The 23,756-nt window shown below is 47.9% G+C and overlaps 1 long non-coding RNA gene across 1 annotated transcript in view; it reads right to left on the bottom strand.

The window, feature by feature from the left end:
- Positions 1–597: 597 nt before the first annotated feature.
- Positions 598–23,756, bottom strand: part of LOC138247342 (uncharacterized) — a 320,752-nt gene continuing 297,593 nt past the window's right edge. Inside the window, exon 3 of the long non-coding RNA XR_011194454.1 lies at positions 598–1,292. This is a non-coding gene — a long non-coding RNA (uncharacterized lncRNA). The remainder of the gene's footprint in view (positions 1,293–23,756) is intronic.

Genomic DNA, 23,756 nt, shown 5'->3' with positions numbered 1-23,756 from the left:
CCCAGTGGAGCCAGCCACAGCCCATCCATCACTCTTATCAGTAGCCATGTGGCAACCCGGTGGGCCCTGACAGCAAAGAGAGGGGGTCCTGCTGGGGCAGGGTGGGAGGGGGCTGCTGGAGACAGGGAGAGTTATTAAGGTGATAAGCAGCCATTACAAACAAAAACAACTGTCCTGGCTGGTAACTTCAAAGACAAGTTGCATAATGTATGTAGCCCAGGAATGTAGACGGTCAACGATGCAATGCAGCACAATAATGCTTTGCTGGCATTACCGAAGGCCCAAGTATTACCGAAGATGGACTGCACCGCTCTGGAAGAGACCGACGTGACACCTCGCGTCTGCGTGCATGTGGGATCCTACGCAATGCAACACAGCACAACAGAACAATGCAACACACACACGATTGGGGCTCGTGCATTTTGCAGATATTGACAATGCGTCCGGGCCGTTAAATAGCTGCAGGCACTTACAGACTTTAAGGGGAATAATGGGGAAGATTGAGAGCTGGCACCCAACGGGTCTAGCGGGAATGTTTTTCCAAATAATCACCATGTGCTTCACATAAACCTAATTTTATTCACTCATAATCACGCAAATTTTCGTTGAAGTCCCAAAGCCAGATTAAAACTCATCTCTTCAGTTCCCAATGACTGAAATTTAGCTAGTGGACAACATATCTTCTACCATCTAGAGGCCTAGCAGGAGTTCTGCAGTGTACACCTGGACGACTGATTCCATTTCGGAAGTTCACACCACGGACATGAGATTCTGGAGGTCACATCGGGCATGTGACATTTCAGAGGGCCTCATCACAAGCATTGTGTTTGTTTCTGAAGAGCTGGAAACTTCGCCTGGATGTTTGCATTCACTTCTGGAGGTCCTCATTTGGAGTACTGTGTCCTCTTTTGGAGGCTAAACCTCTGGAGGAAACACCAGGATCAATACTTTCAGATCTGATGGTCATACCTGTGCATTGTGTCCAGTTCTAGAAGTTCTCCTTTATAGCAATGGGTACAGTCCAGTAGGCCACAACCCCAGCTTTGCTTCCAGTTCTGAAGGCCACACCTGAAGAACTCAGGTTTGGAGGTACCCAATCTGAAGTACTCTGCCAGTTCAGGTTGTCACACTCTGCCATTACCTCCAGTTATGGAGCGCCACCTGGTATATAGGGACCAATTTGGTAGGCGTAATAGTATCTGCTGTTGAGCAGGCCACGGGTCCATAGGATGACACAGACTGGAGACAACCCTGAGGCCGACCAAGGAGTAGTCTGGTAGATCCCACTAGTCCTAAAAGGAGAGAGTCAATGATTTATATGTGAGTTGATGAACGAAAGGACAAGTTGTTATGATAGACACTTATGCAGGGGATGGACATTCAACACAAGGGAAGGAAACAACATTATTAACTGAATCTAAAGACATGTGGCACATAGGACGACACAATAAAGGTGAGAAAAAAGTTTAATTTAGTGATTGTGTATGATGGAAGCATTAGAAGGTACAAAATGGGCAGATTGAGACATAAATCCTAATTCCATATACCTGTAAGCAAACAAACTCCTCTCAAGAAAGAAAACAATATCTGAAAAAGAAGAACGATTGTACCCCAGTGCCAAATATTCATTTTACACAGCATAAAACAGCAGCATAAAACTATGCTTTCTAGACACAGAACGACCGCCCAAAGCTGTCATCTTCTACATCTGGATGGGGATAACACAAGTAATAATGTGCTTTTATAAAACACTTCATACTGCACTTGTGCTGTCTTTCAGTGCTGTAACCCACATGTGCCACTATTGTCCAATTTAATGGGAATAGATCTACTAACCTTGGAAGGCAAGAAGGCTGACAAGATTTGAACTTACTTGCAAGGCAACTATAGCTTATTAGCAAATATTCAACTCACTAAGCCATCTTGCAGGCAATACTCACACTTATCCCTTGGCTCCTACAAAGAGTGTCTGTCCACCTCATTAAAGAACTAAAGAAGTAGATTTACATCACTCTTACCCTGATCGACCCAGGCTGACTGTATCTCCAGGCCTGCAAAGCACAATGGTCTAGGTGACAGTAAAACGCACCTAGCAAAACCAAAATAAAATAAAATGATGGATGGAGTGTTGTAACTTTTCAAACACTCACCCCCAGTCACAGATCTGAGTTTAATCCGTTGTTATTTTGCTCGCCATGTCTCCCCAGTTTGGACCCAGCCATATGCAAATCAGTCTGGACCCTGCTCCCCATGGGAACAGTCCAACCTGAACTGCCAAGCCAGGCCCTCCCTGGACCAGAAATAAGCATCCTCGGACCAGTTTGAGGGTATCACCCCACATCAGCCAGGCTAGCTTGAATCCAGTGGCGCAGTGAGCAAGGGACCCACGTCAGGGCATATCCTTGCCACCTAGGGCGCACATAGCAAAACCACAAAAAAATGATGACTGGACTGTTGAAAACTCACCTTCCAAGACTGGAAGTTAGCAAGCATTGGCAAAGCCAGTAAGTCTCCCCTTTGGGACCTACTGGCTTTGCCAATGTATTTAGTGGCGCTGTACAGCATCCTCGATACTGTGCAACATGGCTGAAGATGAAAAAAAGGTGCTATGAGGCAAATGTAATTTTGTTCGTACACCACCACGTACGTCCGCACCTACAAAATGACACAAATGTTTTCTTTCTAATTACATTTCCAAGTTGGCTTGGTAAATACAAAATTAAACTGTGCCAAATCATGGTTGGTTAGGGGGAAGCACAAGGAGGGTGCAGGTGGGATGGAAGCAACAAGGATGGCACAGGTTGGGAAAGTAACATGGAGGGTGAGGGAAGCAACACAGAAGGCTTGCGTGGAGAAGGCACAGGACAAGGGTGAGAGTGCAATATGGGCGCATGTGGGGGAAAAGAAGCACACAGGTGTATGAAAGAGCAATGTGGAGGTAAGAGGAAGAAGCTAACGGGCAAGAGATGGAGCAACATTTGGAGAAGACAAGGACCAGGCAAGAGGGAACAGTGCCTAAGAGGGTAAGAGAGTGGGGGGGGGGGCAGAAAAGCATATGAGGAAGTCAGCTGGAAAACATATTGGCTCTTGTGGAGGGCCTAAACAAAAAGAAAAAAAAAATTCTCTAAAATTGAGGAATGGAAGAACACAAGTGAAGATGCTATTCTCCAGTGAAGAGACAGACACAAGATGGCCAAAGCAAGTCATCGACTAAGAAGCAATCAAATGTGAGTGACAATATAGCCAACCAATGGTAAGCAATGGGCAGGCTCTAATACCACTGTAAGCTGATAATAGGTCTTCCACAAATGGGTAACTTACGATGCCTGGTAGGTGAGACCTTAAAGGTGCAAACAGGAAAAGACCTGAAGAAAGTTTTCATGTACAATCATGCTCGCTCCTTTACTTCATACTTTTAGGAAGGAGTTTCCAAAGCACCTCATTCACAGTGAATAGTCAGCCCTCCGACTCCCCATCCTCAGTGCTCAACAATAGGAGACTTCTGTCTGCCTTCTCCACTTATGTACATGATTTTGAACCATTCTCTACACCTTTGCACCATAATACCGTGTACAGTGCTCCAGTGCTCCCTCACTATCTTTGTACTGGGCATGAACCAATACAAGCACCAGTGGTGGCTGCCACTGAACGGTGGTGGTGGGGATAAAAAAAAAAACACTTACCTGGTTCGTCAGGAGATGGCTTCCTCTCCTTTGTCCTCCTCCTCTTCCGGGAAGCACAGGCTTTCTCATTGTCCTCAGCCAGTCATGACGCTGCTGTCACCAGCATGACAGCAGCGTTGTGATTGGTGTGAGCGGCCTCGTTCGGCGCTCACACGAGTGGGACCCTGTGCACTTTCTCCTCCTGTCTGTGCAATACACCCGGGCGTAGAAATGCTAAGTGTGTTTGTCTGTTTGGCTGGCCCAACAGACATGCACACTTATGGTGCACATACCACTTCTCCTCCAGCCGTGCTCCAGCCCCTCCCCCTCAACCTTGCTCCAGATAAAAATAAAATGATAATAACGTTCCGTTATTACCATTTTAGTTTTTCTTCTCCCCACAAGCAGTGGGGAGATGCGCCTCCGCCTTAGTGGAGGAGCTTCCGCTGATAAGCACCTGTAGCCCCTCAGAAGGAGGCCACAGACTGAATGGATGTGAGACTTTGGCCCCTGTTTCTACTCCTTCGCCTTGAAGTGATTCCTCTAGAAGGAAGGATCATGGCAGGAATGGGCAAGGAGACTGACTCCCACACACTGGACAAACACAACCCAGCATTTGAAAACAACACAGTGGGAGATTTCAGCTGAAAAGAAAATATTTTGGAACCGCTGAAATTGAAAGGGAGAGAGTAACTCATAGGGTCTCCAGGAAGCAAAGGAAAAAAACACAAGGCTGGATAAACTAGTCACACCAAACATGGCTTTTGTGACCTGCTGTATGTTGGGCAAGGGCTACAACCTAACTTTCAATCCGGATACACTAGAAGAGAAGATGCCCCTTCCCATCTCCCGTAAAAAAACTTGAAAGGTTTGCTGGAATAACCTGATGTTAAAGTTTTTTCAGAGAAATTAGTTGGCTCGTGATATAAGGGTCTCCGGTCACAAAGACCGCTTGGGCAGAGCTCAAGTGCTTCCCTTAATCATGCAGGGGTGGCTTTTCCACATTTCGCTTTGCCTTCTAGTAGATGCACTCCTGCATTAAGAATGAGAAATATAAAACCACAAGTAGCAGGGTGCAAAGAAACGGACAAGACTGGCTGCACTACCCGCACCATTTATTGAACAAGAACTTGAGATCTTCTATAGTACTGAAAAAAAAAACGAGTTGTGTGGGGCACACCGTGTGTTCTTATGCAGAAAGAGAGCCAGCATCTAGTGTAGAGTTCCTGGCCCTTGCCAGTGCTTCCATACTTAGCACTAATGTAAAATCTTGTGTGTGGACAACCAGAGCACAGTGTTAAACAAGCATTTGCACTGCCATAGCTCTCGCATTAGCAAGAGTTAGAGCTGTTGGCATTGTGAATGGTAAGGACAACCTCACATTTGGGACCTTGAAAATATTTAGCCTGGCAGCACATTAAACCTTCATCAGAAATAAAATGTGTTTGTGCATTCCTTTATACACTTGGCATTGGGCTGTAATGGTCTGAACAGCCCCTACAGAGAACCACAGTAAAAAACAGTATTTGAAGAAACATGGTCATGTAAACATTTATCCAGCCCCTCGAGGGCATAATCACATATAAAATGAATGATAAAGAACATTGCAGTGTAACACTATAATCAGCCCTATGAGGGCATAGTGTATTACACATTTACAGGCTTAGCAGGCTTTTTAAATATCATTTAACTGTGGAGTTAGCACCACAAGGGTGTAGTGCCGCAGGTCGTTACTAGATGTCCCTGTGGAGGCAATAGCAGAAGGTGCAGTACCACTGGTCGTGCCTAGATGTCCCTGTAGAGTCAACAGCAGAAGGTGCAGTACCAATGGCTGTGGCTATATGTCCCTGTGCAGTCTACTGAGTTAGTAGTGCCTTGGGACAATTATCATCCTTCAGGGCTCTGAGAGCATAGTGCATTACACATTTGTAGGCCTAGCAGGGCTGTCAGAATATTATTACAAACAAGGCCCTTATAACACAAACTCCTCTCAGCTGTAGTTACAAAAGATCTAGCTCTAAGAGAATTTAAATATTTATTGATTGGTGGAAGAGGTTATGATTTTTGGGCCCCTGCTAACCTAGTATGACCAACAAGATGGCTTGGACAGAAGGAGCATACTGTTCTGAATGTTTTGGTGGCGGTCCCATTGTCCTTGCCACAGGCCGAGTTATGGTAAAAAAATGTGTTGTAAAAGGAATGCATGCAAAACATTTTGTAGTTGCCCCAAGTTCAGTGAATATTGTAGTATTGGCTCTCATACTGTGCGGGGGAGCAGCTGTTGAGGATTCAATACCTGGGTCGATTTCATGCTATATAAAGTCAAACAAATGTACAAAACACGCACACAAAATGAAATTACATGTATATACCTATTATGTAAAGTAAGGGCCAAGTTAAGGACAAACGTGGAAAACGAACCGCATGCATGAACACAAATGCTTACTGACAAACACGAGAGGCAGGAAATAAAAAAAATAGTCCGTCCAAACAACAGAAAAACAATCCAGGCGTAATTAAACTTTACGTGGCCAGTGCTCCTCAGCCAAGTAGAGGAAGTGACGTATCGGCTGCCAAACCAGTTAGGAGGCAGCAAAACAAGAGGGTCACTGCCTTCAATCTATGGTAACCGGCAGGCAGCTGCAGCCGGAGCAAAGTTCTATACTCATTCCAACAGGTCTTGCAGACAGCGTATGCCTGCTATCTAGGCTTGACCTAAAAAAAATAACAGTATTTGACATTTGATGCCTTAAGTGCGCAGGGTATGCCCCATCGTGGGGTGCAAGCTCACTGAGCCACTGAATCTAAGTTACACGTGACTGAAGTGCACTGATAAGGGCAATCCCAGTCCTGTGTTGCTTGTGTTCCGGTTCAGGGAGGACCTGGCCTGGCTGTCAGGGCTGGACAGATAGGCCAGGGTGGGGTTGTTCATAACCAGGCTTCGGAGTGCAGTTATAGGTAACCTTTATTCGGAATGCAGTAGTATTTAACTAGGCTAGGAGATGCAGTAATACTTGATCAGGCTTCAGAGCGCAATAATATGTAATCAAGCCAAGGGGTGAAGCAGTAGGTTAAGAGGCTAAGGACTGCAGTAGTAGTTAACCTCATATCAACATCATGAACAGCACCCACTCAGGAGCCCCCTCAGGCCCCTCCTTGCACCACATATACATCAGAGCCAAGGCATCCATCGACCCCGAGCTTTGTAACACAATCAACTGCCCCATCAGCATGGGCACCTTCCCAGAGGACTGGAAACACACCAAATACACCCTATTTTGAAGAAACCGGGGCCACAATGCAGCACTCATACTCCTCGACCTCTCAGCAGCTTTCAACACTGTCTCCCACAGCATTCTGTGCACCAGACTCCACAACATAGGAATCCACAGAAGAGCCCTGGAATGGATCCACTCCTTCCTCTCCAGGAGGACGCAGAGGGTCAGACTCCCGCCCTACACCTCCAGACCCATAGGAGTCAACTGCGGAGTCCCCCAAGGATCCTCACTGAGTCCCACACTGTTCAATATATAAATGGCCCTCTTGCTGCCATCGCCAGAAGCCACGGCATGAACATTGTGTCATATGCCGATGACACACAACTCATCATTTCCCTTACCGAAGACCTGGACACGGCCAAAAGGAACTTTCATGCAGGAATGGAAACCTTCGCCACCTGAATGAGAGAAAGCGGCCTCAATCTCAGCTCCAACAAGATAGAGCTCATCATCTTCGGAAATGCCACCTCAGCTTGGGACGACTCCTGGTGGCCCACATCCCTCAGCACCCCCCCTGCACTGACCGAGCATGTCCGCAACTTAGGAATCATCCTTGACTCCTCCCTATCCATGACCCACAAGGTAAACTCTGTTGCCTCCTTCTGCTGGCACACACTCCGCAAACTCCGGAAGATCTTCAAATGGATCCTAGCAGGCTGTTGCAGGACAGTCACCCATGCCTTAGTCACGAGCAAGGTCGACTACGGCGACGCCCTCTACGCCGGCACCTCAACTAGGAACATCACAAAAATTCAACTCATCCAGAACGCCGCTACCAGACTCATTCTGGACCTCCCTCGCAGAGAACACATCCCCCAACACCTGAGGACCCTCCACTGGCTACCGGTTGAGAAGCAAATCACCTTCAAGCTTCTCATCCACACGTACAAGGCCATACACAATGCAGGACCAGCCTACCTGAACCACTGTGTCTCCTTCCACACCCCCACCAGGTCCCTTTGCTCTGCCCAGATGGCCCTGGCCACCGTCCCTCGCATCTGCAAAACTACAGCTGAAGACAATCTTTTACCTACACTGCAGCGAAGAGCTAGAACAACCTCCCCCTGCACCTCAGACAAAGCCCGTTGCTCACCATCTTCAGGAAGAACCTCAAGACGTGGCTCTACGAAAGATACCCCGCACCCAGTGCCTTGAGACCCTCACGGGTGCATAGCCACGCTTTACAAATTCTGATTGATTGACTGATTGACTGCCTTCAGAGTACAATAGTAGGTACCATGGCTTTGAATTGTAGTAGTAGCTAACCAGGCTGTAGATTGCGTGGGAGGAGACACAGGTAGGCCAGGCTGTTGTGCGCAACAGTAACCAGGCGAGGTAGACCGAGCAGTGTCTTTGGAAGCATAACGGGTTTAGCTGCCAGTTGTAGCAGGCCAAAGAAGCTGGGCTGCTGAATGCCTCATATGACACAGTTTGATAGTTCAGTTGAGTATGGTAGTAATTTATATAGGCCAGACTGGCTGCTTGTGCAGAAGAAGCCTGCACATGAGACATATAGTCAGCACAGTAGTAACCAGCAAGGAAAGTCCACGTTGTAGGCTTTCAGGCCTGGTGATGCAGCAGCACTCGGAGCACATGAGCTGGGATATTGCAAACCGTAGGTCTGGCTGCAAAAGACAGAAGTAGTTAGCATAGGTAATCTGGGATGCTGCTGCAGTAGTCATTAAATGTAAGAATAAATGTAGCATTCAGAAGCAGCTGGAATAGGTATACCTCCCTGGTTGCTGGGCTCAGTAGTAGCATGCATTAGTATTCTGTACAGCTCAGCATGTAGTAGTAGTGCTGCATGTAGGTCTGGGTGCAGTAGTAGTCGGCTCAGGTAAGATGGGATGCTACATGCAGTAGGTGTGTCTAGCTTCTTGGTGCAGCTGAAGCTGGCACAGTTAAGCTGGTGCATGCAGTAAGCCTGCCTGGCTACAGTAGTAGTCGGCATAGATAAACTGGGATTCTGCCTGCAGTAGGCCTGCTTGAACGCTTCATGCGGTAGCATTTGACTCTGCACGCAGTAGGCCTCTCTGACTCTTTGGTGCAGCAGTAGTTGATCCTGCACGCAGTAGGCCTCTCTGGCTGCTTCATGCAGTAGTAGTTGACCCTGCATGCAGTAGGCCTCTCTCGCTGCTTAGTGCAGCAGTAGTTGATCCTGCATGCAGTAGGCCTCTCTGGCTGCTTCATGCAGTAGTAGTTGACTGTGCACGCAGTAGGCCTCTCTAGCTCTTTGGTGCAGCAGTAGTTGAACCTGCACACAGTAGGCCTCTCCGGCAGCTTCATGCAGTAGTAGTTGACCCTGCATGCAGTAGGCATCTCTCGCTGGTTCATGCGGTAGTAGTTGACTGCATGCAGTAGGCCTGCCTGGCTGCTTCGTGCAGCAGTACTTGGCACAGGTACAGGGCTGGCTTTTGGGAGGTGCAAGCGGTGCGACCGCACCAGGTGCTGACCTCAGTGGGGTGCTGTGTTTAGCAATAACTTCTGAAACTTGCGATTTAAAAGCACCTGCTAAGAGGTTCCTTGTGTTTAGCCTTCAAAAAACAATTAAAATGTCAAGATACCTCTTGTGATTAATGTTCCTGCTAGAGAGAGAGAGATGGGAGTTTTGCGTTGTGGCAGCTTTGACTTAACATAAAGTAGCATAGAGGGTTAATATGCCAGCTTCAAAAAACAGAACTATGGGGCATATTTAAGAAAAGTGGCGCTGCACATAGTGCAACGCCACTTTTCTTGCACGTCTTAGCACCCGTCTAACGCCACCACGTGTGTGTCATATTTAAAATACGGTGCACCCTGGCGGTAGTTAGGGGACTAGCGTCAGAATTTTTTATGCTAGTCTGGCGCTTTGCAGGATTAGCATCAAAAATGTTGACGCTAATCTTGCAAAGCACCCAGAGGCCCATCGTAACCAATGAAAGCCTCCTTTGAATGCCTGCTCTGAACAGACGTTAAAAGTGCCGCAAAAAAATGCCCCAAAAAAATCTGTCAGATTCCTTTGCCATTTTTTTGGCCCCCTTAACGGGGGTTGCCCACTTTGCATACATTATGCCTGGTGCAGGCATAATGTAGCACAAAAGGTTACAAAGTGGCGCAATGCATTGCGCCACTTTGTAAATATGGCGCAGCGTTTTTGGCCTTCTAACGCCACATTACATTAAAAACAATTGCACTAATGTAGTGTTAGAATGGCACTAGGGGCTCTTAAATATGTCCCTATGGGACATATTTGAAAAAAGTGACACTGAACACAGTGCTGCACCACTTTTCTTGTGCCCCTTAGCACTTCCCTAACGCCACCATGTGTGCACTGTATTTAAAATATGGAGCAACATGGCGGTAGTTAGGGGACTAATGTCAGAATTTTTTACGCTGGTCTGGTGCTTTGCAGGATTGGTGTAAAAAATGTTGATGCTAATCCTGCACAGCACCCAGAGGCCTTTGTAACCAACAGACGCCTCCTTTCAACGCCTGCTCTGAGCAGGCGTTAAAAGTGCAGGGAAAAAATGACGCAAAGAAATCTGTCAAAGTTCTCTGCACCATTTTTTTGTCCCTCCCTAATGGGGGAATGCCACCTTTGCATACATTATGCCTGGCACAGGCATAAGGTAGCGCAAAGGGATACAAAGTGGCACAATGCATGCATTGCTCCACTTTTGTAAATATGGCACGGCGTTTTTGGCCTTCTAACGCCACATTAGCGTAAAAAAATGATGCTAATTTGGCATTATAATGGCGCTAGGGGCTGTTAAATATGCCTTTGCAAGTGCTTTAAAACACATGAATGTATGTGAAAGAGGAGCGCTGGAGAGATGAGGGGCACATTTGCCGGGTGGTAGTGAGTGAAACTGAGGAGGAGGTAATGGGGTGGGGGTGCCACAATAAACTGTCGCACACGGCGCCACCAGTCCTAAAGCCGGCCCTGCACAGGTAAGCAGGGATGCTGCTTGCAGCAAGGCTCTTGGGCACAGTAGCAGCCCCTTGCTGGCCTGTGGTTGCTGCCAGGCTCAGGCCCGTCACTAACATGCCCGGCAGTTCATTACTCCAGGCCCAGGCAGCCGCTGACAGCCCTATCCTTCAGGCCAGCTGCTAAAAGCTGCCAGCAGATGGAGGATTGAGCCGGGAACAGGCAGGAAAGGCCCCTCTCGGCTGGAGCAGGCTATGGAGGGAGGAACTGCCGGGGGCACAGGGCAGCCCCCCACGTATGCTAAACTGAGCTAGGAAGAAAAATCGTCCTGTACCTGAATGATGGAGGGACGGCTTTAGCAAACACTTTAATCTGCAGCTGGAGCTCTCCCGGGCACGTTTATGTTAGGGCCAGTTATTTCTGCAATTTGTATGACGCAGCTAAGAGCTAAGAGACCGTGAGCGAAAGTAGAAGTATGTAGACGCGCGTATCTGAACCCTTAGTTGTAAGGCTACATGTGGAAAATGTAAGCTAATAGCATAACGTAGGCGTAAGTCTATAGTTGGAAAAGTTTAGCTAATACCCACACAGAGGTGTACGTCTACAGGTGGGAAATGTTCGCTAATAGCTACACGGATGTGTAAATCCACAGGTGGAAAATCTTAGCTAAGTAAGTCTACATTTGAAATATATTAGTTAACCCCCCACCCTCACATAGACGTATGTCTACAGGAGGAAAATGTTAGCTGATGCCCACAAAGTTGTTCACCACATTTGTAGTGGGTACTCCCATGACACTTAAACAGAAACACTTTTCTGCCCCCTGAAAATGCAGCCATTTGGTGAATCTTTGGCTGTTGTTACTACCGTCTGCGCTCACAGAGCTCCATGAGCCGAGATCTGTCATTAGTGGACACAAACAACAGTTTTTGTGCACCCTCTATGTGCTATTTAGATGTGCAAAACATTGTGTGAACCTAAACCCGTGCTACAAGAGCTAGATATAGTATGTGTGTTCAGTAATTTATTAGTGGAATTCTGATACCGGTCTATCCATGTACTAATACTGATATAAGTACAAGATTAAAATTCAAACGCATATTCTTTCTGAACGTTCTTGAATTAAAAGAGGATTCCAGACCAATCTTTATACTGTGTGTAGTTATATCCCATAGCAAAGACACCCTGCCCTTCTGTCGTACTAAAGGATTGGCACCAATGTCTCTGTGTTACTACCAAATAAAAAGTGAACTTCTGAACTCGCTTTACAGAGCCTACCACTCGCTTAGATTTCCCTGGATGTGAGAGAGCTGTTGCAACAGTGACTGGGAACTTTCCTTGGTGACCACTAGGGGCACTGGCGATTCGTGGCTTCACATAGCAGCGACTACAGTGCAACTTGAAGATATTTTCTGCACGTTTTCACAACATAGCCATGTTTAGACATTGAATACAGTTGTACATGTCCCTACCGTACAAAAGGGGAGAACCCACTCTTACTTTGCAAAGCTGGACGACAGGATAGCGACATTAACGTGTTTGTTTTGCAGTTCAATGTAACGCGAACTTGTCACGGTGACATCAGAGCGCTTTACAAGACAACCCGTTACACATTTTAGGCCAGGAGAGATTAAATAACTTTCTCAGAGTCACAGAGTCGTTCTTTCAATTCTGGTTCGTAGATTCTACAGTCGGAAGTGGTCTCCTCTAGCCGCTCGGCCACATCTCCTCCCGGAAAATTCCTTCAGGTATTATGGAAACATAGAAAAATATACGACAACATATCTTTCTTTAATTGGGTGAGAACAGGCAAAACAGAATAGATATTTTATCGGCTTCTCCCGAAATGCAATAAAAAGAAGACTTTTTTGCCAACATCACGTCAAACGTCATGTATGACATAAGAATAAGACTACCTGAACATTTTCAAATATCGTGCATTTTTTTCCAGCGGTTGTGAAACAGAACACAGAATGATTGCCTGCTACTGCGGGCTGAAATCAAATAGCTTTCGCGTTTGTTGAATCTTCGTCGGTGCAGGTCTACCTATAATTTAGCCTAAACTGATAATCATTTGTTTTATTCACACTGCATTTTATTGATCACCGTTCGTTTTTTACATTTCTATCATTTTGGAATTTCTATTACACCACTTTCGTATCATTTATAACGATGTATTTATTGTTTTCAGTGATATGGCTTAATCAAGCGAATGGAAATACCGTTTACCATTTAGAGACTGTCCGCCACAGATCGCGAGTTTCGAAATAAGAGTAAAAACAATATTGGCCATTTACGCAGCACACAACGAACACTATTTTACAGTGCTACGTGATTCATCTACAGGAGTGATAACATACATAGACCCTGCTGAGATTATAACCTTCGATCGATCTGTGATTAAAACACACGCTTCTGTGCAGCAGGCGCTCAACCTATCTTGCTGGGTTACTTGTTTATAACCAGGCTATTCCCGAATGAGCCACAACCAACACAATTGTTGAGTGGAATGGAGGGAGGGGGAGTTTACAGGCTGACAAAATGGGATACAAAATATAGTAATCCTTTACTCTGTCTGCCTTTCCCTCTAATCTCCCACTTAGGGGGCGCCTGCTCAACCCCGCCCGCCACCCCAAGTCCAGCGCTATAGTCTGCCGAGATTTGAAATATAGCACATTGCCTCACTTCCCACGCCCCTCCTCCTGCCTTAATCACCAGGCTGGTGCCAGGGCCCCCTTCCCTGTCCGGACCAGGCTGTGTCCTGAAGCTCGCCCTCCCCTTGTCACTTCTAGTTTGGTCTCTCGAGTTGAAAAGATGCAGCCCCGACCGTCGCTACGCGCCCTCAGGCTCTCAACACAGTGCGCGTGGCCACCAGCGCCCCCCGGCGGCATACTATGTACCCTGCCTGGCTGTAATGTCACTGCTTGCAGTCTGAAAACCCAAGACTGGCTTCATGAGCATGCGCGCGTCTACACGAGAACCCGTTATATTAGAACAGGACCACCGGAATAATGCGCCAGAGGAGGACTAAACTGTGCAGCAGGGTTGACTAAATTATGCGGCAAGAATTTTCAAATTATGTGGCGTAATGCAACACAGTTGGTGATTGCGTTCATTCAATAGGAGATCATTTTACACATGGTAATACTGATGGGAAAATATTTCACCATATTAGTACCAATTTAATACCCAGCTACAGCAAAAAGGAACTGACAGATGGCCAATCAACCTTTGCTAAAGACCTTAAACATGCGTCGCCATGTTTTTAGTAACTTTGATCCCTATAAGTTAGAAACAATTTGTAATTAAAATCTGCAGTATATGCAGGAGTTGACAAATTTTGTAGCAAATCCATAATTAATCGGAAAATGCAGCAGCCGCAGAATCACATAATTCCAGTGGCCCTTGTCTTACAATAGTAAGAGCTTCAAGAACTAAGAGTTAACAGTACAAACATGCAGAGAGAAGAAGTGGGCACCCAACAAATTCAGAGGGAACACTGAGCCAAGGGTCTGGTTTTCTTCTAAGAATCCATGAAGAGCTGTACTTTGCAAAAAATTGACATGTAAATCATGCAACAAACATTAGCTAAAAATATGACTAAGGGTCATATGTACAAACACTTTTTCCCATAGACATAGAATGGGTAAAAACCTTTGCTACATCTGGCCCTAAGTCTCTACAAAAACCCCCCAAAACACTATATATATTTAACATGCATAAGCGTTTCACCTTAGTACTTCAGATTATATCACCTCATTGAGAGGTATATGTTAAATGTGATAGTTTTTATACATGAACTTAGAAACATTCTGGCCCCCTCCCCCACCCTCACAACAATGCCATTAGTGAACTAAGAGGCAAGACTGCATTCCCTAAATGTGGCGTAGATTCTTTGTATAGCTGGAGTGGTCTGATAAAATAAACACAAGATGTTTTTGTACAGTGCATGTCCTGTGCTACTAAAGACAAGGGAAGCTTGGTGAAATAAAATATTTGTTTAGAATTACACAATCTATGTGCAGGGACGCCGGGATTGTTCACACGTTTTCTTGTTTCAAATTGTGCAGTCAGTCACTAGATGAGAGTCTTTTCTGTCTCCTGTTTTACATTAAGTGTTAATGCGTGCTCACTACAGCTAGTTTGCTGCAGCTAGAGCAAGTTATGCTTACAGCTGTACAGACAATTCTTGGTAATAATTTCTGCAAGAGGGAGCATACTCTGCTGTAATGACTGGGGCAATGTTTCTTGCCTTCAACTTTACGCCCACATCCACTTTCACCCAACATGCTAACTGAAAAGCTCTAGAGGCAGAGGTTTTTCTCAGCATAAAGCATATTCATTCAATGCATACACCACCGAGGGCCTTGTAAACCTATTTCACCTCTTTAAAGTTATGCAAAATGTTTTCACCAAGACAGAATTTTTCCTGAACAAGTATGTGCCATGATTCACATTAGGATATGTAATAATATAAAATGTGGACCAACACTGTCAGAGTTCCAAAACAAACACTGTGGTTTTAAAAAAAGGGCAAGGATAATCCTGTGCAATCATCGCCTCAATGATGCACCTCTTCAAAATTTTGAGAGCCACATCATTGAGGCGAGGATTGCACAGTGCCTGGTGAGCTCACACTCAAAACCTTTTCAAAGAAGTTGTCACTTGTGTAGAGCATATTTATTGAGGCTGTGTCTAGGGTTCTTCAAATAAGAATGACCTACTAAGTAACAGCTAATTCTCAATAAATGGAAAATCAAGGAATCAAATGAAGCAGCAGGTCTCCGCATGGCAGGAGCAGGAGTTTCAGGAGGCTGAGGTTCAATAGCACTTAAGTGAGAAGAGAGTCAGATCTTACATATTCACTAACATATTCACCAATGCATTCCTCTCAGAGAGTTAAGCGCCACTCCAGATATCTGCCCATGACCAACTTGTGATTCGAGCATAACTGTACATGGTCTGTGAGTGATGAAAGCTTCCACTAGCTTAATCTACGGAATCTGTTCTAGAGAGAACAGAAATACACTTGTTGCCTTCTGTGACAAAGGAATCTTGATTTGCTACTGCTATGTCATACCTGTTCTGTGAGGAAAAAAAGCTTGTGCTGATAGTCTCCAATTTGTATGTGTCCTGTGATGGGCAAAGCTTGTACTGTTTCTGCCCAGGATGTATCTGTTTTATAAAAAACAGTTTCCAGTGCTGTTATGAAAAAATATATATTTTGAATGCACTTGCATAACATGCACTACGAACCAGGGACTTATGTCACAATATTTTATGTGAAATACTGAAACCTATAGTCTGAAGAAAGGACCTATCACTCTGTGGACAATATACGAGCTCCGAAACATGTTGATGGAAAATTGAATCACGGTCCATTGCTCGCCCCTCATGTCTTTGATAATGCAATAGGGAGACACCAGAAAACCAATTTTTAGCTCTCCCACATTCATTTTCATAAATTTAGGTTTGACAGTTTAACAAAGGGAGAACATAAATGTCAACGTGAGGGAGATAACCTCACCCACAGTAAGGTACCCACACCTAGGAGTCTGTACTACCAGTGAAGAGTAGTACTGTGGGTTACCTCCCTGTGCTAGATGAGAAACCCTCGGATGAAGCAAACTACACCAGGGTTGAGGGGTCATCATCCTATGTGAGAACATGAATGTTTGTTAATTCCATAAGAGATGTGTGAAAGGATGTAAGGATACTATTTAAAAATATATAAAGTCTCTTAATTTATTTAAGTTCAAATAGATACACCCCAGCTTTCACAAGTGCTTCTGCTTTCATCCAATCTCTCCAATCAACTGCCCCACAAGTATCCCTGGTTACAGCACAAAGGTTCTCACAATGCACATTCTAGGCTCAGAATGCCACACATCTCCCTCCTACAATTAAAACAACAAGATCAATATAAAAAAGTACATAAGAAAAATAACAACAACACTTATTTTGCAAAGTCTTCTAGGAATTTAGGACGCCTAATTATTCTTGAACTCTTTCTTAATTCTGAATTATCTGGATCAACCTTCTTTTCTCTCACACTATTTCTGACTGAGTTGGCTTTCTCGACAATGTCTAACCCAGTCTTGATTTTCACTACTCTTCCAATGTTCCACATCCTATGATCCTCAGTCCTTATGGCATTCCCTAATTTTTTTTTTTACTTTGAGAGGAGCAGAAAACTTTGAATGATCTCTTGAAAGACCCAAACGAGGATTTTTCACTCTGACAAAATCACCTACCTGAATCACTACTTTTTTTTTTACAGCTTTCCGTCTATCAAACCCAATTTTCCTTTCAGAAATGTTCTTATGTTCCCTCACACATTTCTTTTCATCATTACTACTAGTTTTCAATTTCTCACCCACCTTGTCATTTACCCATGCACGACAGATAAGCGTGTTGGATTTTCTCCTCTTAAACAATTCAAATGGTGAAAACCCAGTGGTTGTGTGAGGAGCCAATCAATAGTTTTTAATTTTGCAAAATATCTCCTCCTTCTAACACTTATTATTCGCCAAAGCCATTTGTATGGTTTCCTTCAACACCCTATTCAGTCTTTCTACAATGCCATTTGTTTCTGGATGATAAAGGGAGGCTTTCTTGTGCTTAATACCCATTTCACTTAGATACTGTTCCATGTAGTGCAAGACAAATGCAAATGCAGGTGACGGTGCAAGGGTGGTGTTCTTGGGGGCAGCCGTCTCAGGCCTGTTGCGCCGGCCCTTCCCTTTTTTGTTTTTTTTCCCAGGGGGTGGGCTGGCTGTCCCCTTGCTGCTGGCCGATGTTCCTGCCCTAGGAGCTGGTGGACTCCAATAGCCCGGAACGATGGTCCTAGTAGGTGCAGGGCTTGTGGTGGCTGAGGTGCTGATTGGAGTCTTATGAGATGGAGGGGGTGGGTCAGTTGTTGGAAAGAGGTCAAGCTTGGAAAGGAAAATCAATTTAGAAAGACAGGGACGGGTAGTTGTAGTGGGTATGGGAGTGGAGGAAGAGGATGTGGTTGTAGGAGAGTGAAGTCTGGTGTCTTTGGGTGCAGGTGCTTGTGCTGGAGGCTGTCGTGAGGTGGATGGCTGTTGGGTGGGTGGCTGCCTGCGTTTGTGTGGTTTGGAAGAGGGGGTGACAGACACACTGGGAGAGGACACAGGGGACGTGTAAATGGCAGTGGGGGTGGTGACTGCACGTGTGCGGACTGTTCTGGTGGGTGTGGTGGTGATGCACGTACTGGCTGATGGTGGTGTGCATGCAGGTGTGAGTGGAGACGTCACAGGGAGGGAGGAGGGAGACGAGGAGGAGGGGGACACAGAGGAGGCAGTGGCTGTTGGCATGTCTGCATGTGGATGTTGCTTGGGTGAATGTTTGTGTGATCTGTGGTGCTTATGTCTGGATGAGCTGCCCTTGGGTGTTGAGGTGTGTGCAGGCTGGTCTGTAGGTGTGTCTGGGATAGGCAGAGGAACAGGGGAGTGGGACTGGGTTGAGGAAGTTGGAGGGGGGAGGCTAGACACAGGGACAATTGCTGCCGTCAGTGCTGAGGCCAGAACGTTGAACGATCGCTGATGGGCAGCCTGACCCGAATGAATGCCCTCCAGGTATGCATTGCTCCGATGCACCTCCCTTTCTACCCCCTGGATGGCATTCAAAAGGGTAGACTGCCCAACAATGAGCGTCTGGAGGAGGTCAATGATCTCCGCACTGAGGGCAGCAGGGGTAACTGGGGCAGGACCTGAGGTGCCAGGGGCGAAGGAGATGCCTGACTTCCTGGCCGAGCGGGCACGGGGCGAAAGCTGAGGGGCTGCTGGGAGGGCGGAGCTGGTGCGCTGGGTGGCGGCTGTACCTGTTGTTGCGGTGGGCACGGATGTTGCCGCCACCACAAGGGAGCTCCCTTCCGAGGACGTGTCGGTGTCGCTGACGTCTCCACGGGTCCCCGTTGTGGAGCTCCCCTCGCCCTCCGTATCACTGGTGACCTCGGTGTCTGTAGCAAGGCCCACCGGGGCCTTGTGAGTTGCAGCTCCCTCGTGCGCCGATGCCACTTCTCCTCCGCCTGATGATGCTAATGCACACATGAACAGGAAAACCAAAAAAAAGGGGGGGGGAGAAGAAAGAAAGACATGTTGAGTGCATGCATTGGCGGCACCGTTGGCGGAGAGGACAGACACAGAAGCCCCCTGCACTACGCCGCGCACTCGGGGTACACTACTCAATTATTGTGACTTGGCCTACAAGTCTATGGACGACAAATGCACACATAGGTGAGCCCGGACCATGGATAGCTGTACTTAGCACCCTACAGAGGTGGGGGGTGGGGGCACAGGGCCATGCCAAACGGAGGGGCCTAGCCTACAGAAACCGCCCTGGCCTAGAGATAGCCACAGCCCTCCTCCCCCACCCAGACACCTCCACTGTGCGCTAATATAGCAGAATGTGCTGATACTCACCCCCTTGTATCTGCTGTGATGTCCTCACGCGCCCATCCAAATCGGGGTAGGCCACCGCCAGGATCCGGGACATCAGGGGGGTCAATTGCCGTGTGGCACCCCTCCTAGGTTGGGAGGCCATCCCCAGCAGAGCCTCGGCAGTCTTTCTGCTCCCGCGGCGGATGTCCTCCCACCTCTTGCGGCAGTGGGTGCCCCGTCTGTTGTGGACCCCCAGGGCCCAGACGTCCTTGGCGATGGCACGCCAAATGTCGATCTTCTGATGGGCGCTGACCTATGTGACATGTACAGGGTGGAAAAATAAATATCATCAATTTTCTGCATAGTCGATGTGAGTGGCCCCCCCCTCCCCAACCTTGCCATGTGGCACATGCTCTCATCTGTCGTGCGTTGCACTCCTCATTCGCTCCCCTCCCCAGCATCTTACATCCACCCCACTCAACACAGGCATAGCCCATACTACGTGCTCCCTGTGTACTCACCTGTTGGTCTGGAGGACCGTAGAGTAGCGCATACTGGGGGAGGACCCCATCAACAAGTTTCTCCAATTCCTCAGATGTGAAGGCAGGGGCCCTTTCCCCAGTCGCAGCAGCCATTGTATCTTCCAGACCGAGGTCACAGCAGCACTTGCAGTATAGGTCCTCTCCTGTGGATGATCAGGTCTCGAGTGATTAAGCAGTTAGAAAATGGCGGTCACGCCCGCGGCGGTGCAAACCGCGGCGGTGCGTACCGCGACCGCCGGCGCACATCGTCATTGGCTCCTGAGACCCATAGGATTCAATGTTAACCAATGCTGCTTTGCGCCGCGGTCTTCGACCACCTATCGCCACGGTATGCCACGCCAGCGCATTGACCTCACATCCCATTGTCACACTTTACAGGTCAGGCAGCCGCCATTTCAAGGGCCCACATGGCTTAATTTCTACTGCGTCACACAGGCCTAGGCCTTGCATTGCCACTCATACAAGCCATTCAATGTATAGCGAATCGTGTACTGTGCAAGCTGTGGTTACGTACCTGTGGGTTGCTTGACTCTGTGCTCCATGTTGTCCTTCCTAGGCACCGTCCGCTGGGACTTGCGAGGAGATGGAGGAATCCTCCTGTGTACAGACCGCTGGTGGACCTGTCGACAATGGAAGAAAGACATGTCATACTGACATACAGACTTGACCGAGCCACTATACAGGAACTGTGTGCCCAGCTGGAGCCAGACCTGATGTCCCCCATTCGCCAACCCACAGGGATCCCCCCTCTGGTGCCGGTTCTGTCAGTACTCCATTTTTTGGCAAGTGGATCATTCCAAACAACAGTGGCCATATCATCTGGGATGTCTCAGCCTATGTTTTCTAAGGTTTTGTCCAGAGTGTTGTCTGCCCTGATGAAATACATTCGGAGCTACATTGTTTTCCCTGAGGTGGGCGATTTGGCTACAGTGAAGGGTGATTTCTATGCCCTTGGACATATCCCCAACATCATTGGTGCCATTGATGGGACCCATGTGGCTTTGGTCCCCCCAGTGGAAGTGAGCAGGTGTACAGGAACAGAAAAAGTTATCATTCGATGAATGTCCAGGTGGTCTGTTTGGCTGACCAGTACATCTCCCATGTAAATGCCAAGTTCCCTGGGTCAGTGCATGACGCGTACATCATGCGAAATAGCAGCATCCCTTATGTGATGGAACAGCTACAGAGACACCGTGTGTGGCTAATAGGTGACTCTGGTTACCCCAACCTGTTGTGGCTACTTACCCCAGTGAGGAATCCCAGGACAAGGGCAGAGGAACGCTACAATGAGGCCCATGGGCGAACTAGGAGGATTATAGAAAGAACCTTCGGCCTCCTGAAGGCCAGGTTTAGGTGCCTGCATATGACAGGTGGATCCCTAATGTACTCACCAAAGAAGGTGTGCCATATCATCGTGGCCTGCTGTATGCTTCACAACCTGGCTTTGCGACGCCAGGTGCCTTTCCTGCAGGAGGATGGTCCAGATGGTGGTGTTGTAGCAGCTGTGGAGCCTGTGGAGAGTGAAGAGGAGGAAGACGACGGGGACGACACAGACAACAGGGACACAGTGATACAACAGTATTTTCAGTAGCACACAGGTACGAATCAACCCCGCCATTTTACATTTACTTAAAGTCTCCTGCCTCTCTACTGTCTGAGTTCCCCCCCAGTTCCTGTTAACTGAGTTGTGACTTTCCCTTCCGTTTTCAGAGCTGTGGGCCCCACTGCGTGACCTCTGCTTTGTTTGCCCATGGACTACAGCTGTGTGACAGTGGTATGTTGTCATCACAATGTAACTGAACATTTTTGCACCGTTATGTCTAATACATTTGTTCAAAATACAAGCAGACTCCAGATTTTTTAAGTGCAATAAGTGATTTAATTAAAGTGCTACATTTAGGAACATGATTGTAAAACGGTGATGGGTGATGGTGGAGTAATGTCCATGGCAGAGTCCAGTTCTCAGTCTCACAGGTGCATTGTCCATTTGCCTGTGGAAAGATGGAGCAGGGGCAGTTCAAGGTTGGACAGGGTGACAATGTGGGACAGTGGGATGACATCAGGGGGTATCGTTTGCTGGCGGGGGTCTTGGCATCCTACTCTGTCTTCTTGTGAGATCTCAGGTTCCGCTTGCGGGGTGGTTCTTCTTCTGCAGGAGGTGGGGTTCTGGTGGCCTGTCATTGTGTGGGGGCCTCCTGTCCACTAGCGCCGGCGGAGGTGGTAGGCTGTTCCTGGTCCAGGCTAGTGACAGGGGCCCTTTGTGGTGCCACATGGTCCCGCAATGTGGTGACTATCTGGTTAAGGTCCACGACGATGGTCCCCATTGCGGAACTAATGTTCCTCAGTTCCTCTCTGAACCTCATGTACTGTTCCTCCTGCAGTACCTGGATCTCCTGGAACCTGGCCAGTAGCGTAGCCATCGTCTCCTGGGAGTGGTGGTATGCTCCCATGATGGAGGAGAGGGCCTCTTGGAGAGTCGGTTCCCTGGGCCTGTCCCCCCCTGTCGCACAGCAGCCCTCCCAGTTCCCCTGTTTCCCTGGGCCTCTGTCCCCTGGACGGTGTGCCCACTACCACTGCCCCCAGGTCCCTGTTGTTGTTGGGGTGGTGGGTCAACCTGGGTGCCCTGTAGTGGTGGTCCTGGAGACAGAGGCATGGGCCCGCTGGGTGGGAGCTGTGCTGGTGTTCCCAGAGGGGGTTAGGTCAGGTGTAGCCTGTGGCTGTCTGTGGGGAACCGACTGTCCCGAGGTCCCCGATGGGCCGGGCTGGTCATCTGGGTCCAGGGAGACAGAGCTGCTGTCGTCACTGGGGGCCTCTTCTGGGGGTGGGATGGACATCTCTGGACCCTCCGTGGCGGTGTGGTGGCGTTCGGGTCCTGCAGGGGTATAAGAGTATGGTTATTGCTTCTGTGTGTGGCATTTCGTGTAATGGGTGGGTGCCCGTTTACCCCAGTGCTGGCATTCCCTTGTGGGGGCTTTTGTGACGGTGGCTTGTGGGGGTGATGAGTGTGTGCAGTGGGCATGCTTTGGGGATGGGTGTCCATGCTTTGGGGACGCATGCAGGGCTAGGTATTGGGATGGGTGGGATGTGATGGTGAGCCATTTGCAAGGAGTTGGTGTGATGGGGGTGGGGGTATGATTTGGCATGCAGGTGGGGTGGGGGGAATGAAGTAGTGGAGATTTGCCTTACCAGAGTCCATTCCTCCGCCTACTCCTGCGAGGCCCTCAGGATGCAGGATGTGCAAGACTTCCTCCTCCCATGCTGTGAATTCTGGGGGAGTAGTTGGGGGTCCGCCGCCAGTCTGCTGTACCGCGATGTTGTGCCTTGATACCATGGAACGCACCTTCCCCCGTAGGTCGTTCCACCGCTTCCTGATGTCGTCCCGATTGCGTGGATGCTGTCCCACAGCGTTGACCCTGTCCACTATTCTTTGCCATAGCTCCATCTTCCTGGCAATGGTGGTGTGCTGCACCTGTGCCCCGAAGAGCTGGGGCTCTACACAAACTATTTCCTCCACCATGACCCTGAGTTCTGCGTCAGAGAACCTGGGGTGTCTTTGGGGTGCCATGGGGTGGTGTGGATGAGGTGAGGGGTGGTGTATGTGTTGTAGAGTGTGGTGAGTGTGGTGGTGTATGGTGTTTTGTGCGTGGAAATTGTGTGGGTGATGTTGTGATTTGCCTCTGTGTGATGGTCTACTCTATGCTGTGCTGTCTCTCTCTGTCCTTCTGTCGCAATTGTGGTCGTAAGGGTTTGTGGGTGATGTGGGGGGGTGTTTTATATTTAATTGGGTGTGTGGGAGTGGTGTGTGTATGTGTCTCAGGTGTGTATATTTTGATTTGTCCAATGTGGTAGTGTTTTGTAAAGGAGTGTGTATTTTGAGCGTGGCGGTGTGTACCGCCAATGGAATACCGCAGTTGAAAGACCACTGCGGGGATTTGTGGGTCGGAATGGTATGGGCGTATTTCTGT

Source organism: Pleurodeles waltl, chromosome 7, assembly GCF_031143425.1.
Source record: "Pleurodeles waltl isolate 20211129_DDA chromosome 7, aPleWal1.hap1.20221129, whole genome shotgun sequence".
In the NCBI taxonomy this organism is placed as follows: domain Eukaryota; kingdom Metazoa; phylum Chordata; class Amphibia; order Caudata; family Salamandridae; genus Pleurodeles; species Pleurodeles waltl.
This window is presented reverse-complemented; position numbering and strand designations above follow the sequence as displayed.